The sequence below is a fragment of the Sinocyclocheilus rhinocerous genome, unplaced genomic scaffold (genome assembly GCF_001515625.1).
Source record: "Sinocyclocheilus rhinocerous isolate Xijiao unplaced genomic scaffold, SAMN03320098_v1.1 scaffold589, whole genome shotgun sequence".
Taxonomy (NCBI): Eukaryota; Metazoa; Chordata; class Actinopteri; order Cypriniformes; family Cyprinidae; genus Sinocyclocheilus; species Sinocyclocheilus rhinocerous.
Window position 1 is genome coordinate 211,045 of NW_015635524.1, and position 2,427 is coordinate 213,471.

A 2,427-nucleotide genomic window follows, 5' to 3' on the forward strand; every position below is an offset into this window, starting at 1 on the left:
AAATAATTCATGCTGAATCTATAATGAAACATCAAGAACATACCCCCACCCAAAAAAACTGCATGAATATTGTTAGCTCTGTGATGAATTGCTTTTGTTCCTCTATTGTAAGTCACTTTGGAAGCATCTGCTAAATGTATAAATTTAAATTATATTTTTCATAAAGAAGCTTATTTTTATGATTTGCACATTGATAAAAATTTAAAATGTATTTTATATTTTTATGACATTTAACAACAAATTCTTAGAACAAAAAAATACGAATAGTACATACAAATACTAACATGACAAATCTGTACAAATTACCATAATTTTTTATTACAGTAATGAGAATGTGATCACTATGTAAGCTTATATCGAATAAAAAATAAAAAAAGGTAATTGTGACAATCTCACAATTCATATTTGTTTTTCTTGTAAATCTGAGATTTAAATTGTGTGATATAAACTCAGAATTGCGTGAAAAAAAGATGTGTAAGACCAAAAAGTTTAAATTCCCTTTTTAATTATTTTTTTTTAATTCTGTGGTAGTAATAAAAACAACTAAATTGTAAACTACAATTCTGAGAAAACAGTCCAAATTATGAGATATAAACTCTAAATATAAATTGTGAGATAAAAAGTCGCAATTTCCTTTTTATTATTATTATTTTTCTGTGGTGGAAACAAGCATTCAGAGATATCGGTTTCATTACATCACAAGAAGTTTTAAAGTAATTGCTATGAAACTAATGTCTCAATGCAACAAAAGTCTTCTAGGTCTTAAGATAGTCTTCACTAACTTTATGCAAAAGACAGTTATTTATTTTGTTTTGTTTTGTTGCTGTTCTGTATCTGAATGTTGAGGGAAGCTGTCAGTCTGGATTCTCCTCCCGCAAACACAAACACTCTCAGACTAATGTGATTTCCTGCCTCATTCATGGAGTAATTCCTTAAAGAAACAAATTACGGCCCTGAGCGGCCAAGAGCAGGAGACAGCAGACAGAGACGCACAGAACCAAACACACGCTTCACTGCGCTCACTGACCTCTAAGCTGCGCTTAGTTTGTTTGCTCTGAAATACCTCACCAGTGCATTCAGTACTGACACAATACACACGGTTTAACTCCAGCATTCATCAGAGCTTTAGTCTGGATCAGATGCATGTCATGTGTGTTGTCTGATTACAGGACGGTGCTGTGACTCACTCTGACACATGCTGAGCCTGAGATCTAGTAGAGGAGTTATGCTGAGTTTGAGATGAGAAAGTGTGCCTGTAGTTTCTTGGAGAATGACCAGTGCTCATCTGAGGTAAGAGGTCAAACCACGACTTCCTCTTGTCCCAGATGCTTCCTCGAATGCATGTACATTCATGCATTTGGCAGATGCTTTTATTTAAAGTGACTTACACTGGATTATAGATAAGCATTTTACTAGTTCATACATTCCCGGGGAATCAAACCCAAGTACTAGGTTTGACTACATACATAGATGTCACTTTAGACATTTTATAATCATAACTGCATCTAATTTTACCGTTTAATGTATAAATATATACATTAAAAATATATAATATCAAATATATTTTTTATAAATTATATTTTATAAAATAAAATGATTACATTCTAAAATAATTTTAATATAATTTCTTGAGTCATTTTTTATTAACAGCAAGCAATCAGCTGTAGACTCTTTTTACATAAATATGAACATACAGGTACATAAATAAATATAGAATGTCTGCAATAAAGCGTTTAATGTATGTTATATTCTACAGTTGGTGTTAATTACAATAAACATGACTTTTTATACTATAGAATGTTTTTAATGGCTCGTGAAATCATACATCTGTAGTTATGATTTGAAACTGTCTTAGCGCCTAAAAACCATAGACTGACAGCTAAAAACGCGTGGAAAACGCTAGGCGCGCCGCTTTCTGCTTTTTTCCAAAGCGTTCTGGCGCTTGCGCTCCGGAGGCGTCTGCCGTTGCTAAGCAACCATGACCTGCGCTCTCCATGAAGACGCGGACGTTTCAGCAAAGGATAAATGGATTTGCAGCACTAAAAATCGCTTGCAGTAGCTCTGCTACTAAATTTATTTAAAAATGGCTATCCCTGTACAGCTATGATCAGCTGTTCCTTCATCTTGGCTGAGCTTTCAATAGGTGCGTTCGACTTCATGCGGCGCCGCGCAAACCGATCGCCGGCTGACTTGAAGCAGTGCATGCCCGTTAGAAATTTTGTCCGACTTGAATCGGCGCCGACGCACGTCACTGTCACGTGTGGCATCAAAGTACCGCGATAGCGTTTCGAGAGCAGCTGGCTCCCTCTGCTGGCCCAGCTTTTTCAGAGCGACTGCAGGAGCGCTGATGACGACACAGCTGTTTGAGATGGGGCCAGATTCACCGCATGACAACTATCACGTGTGTTTCGGGTTTATTCTAACCTT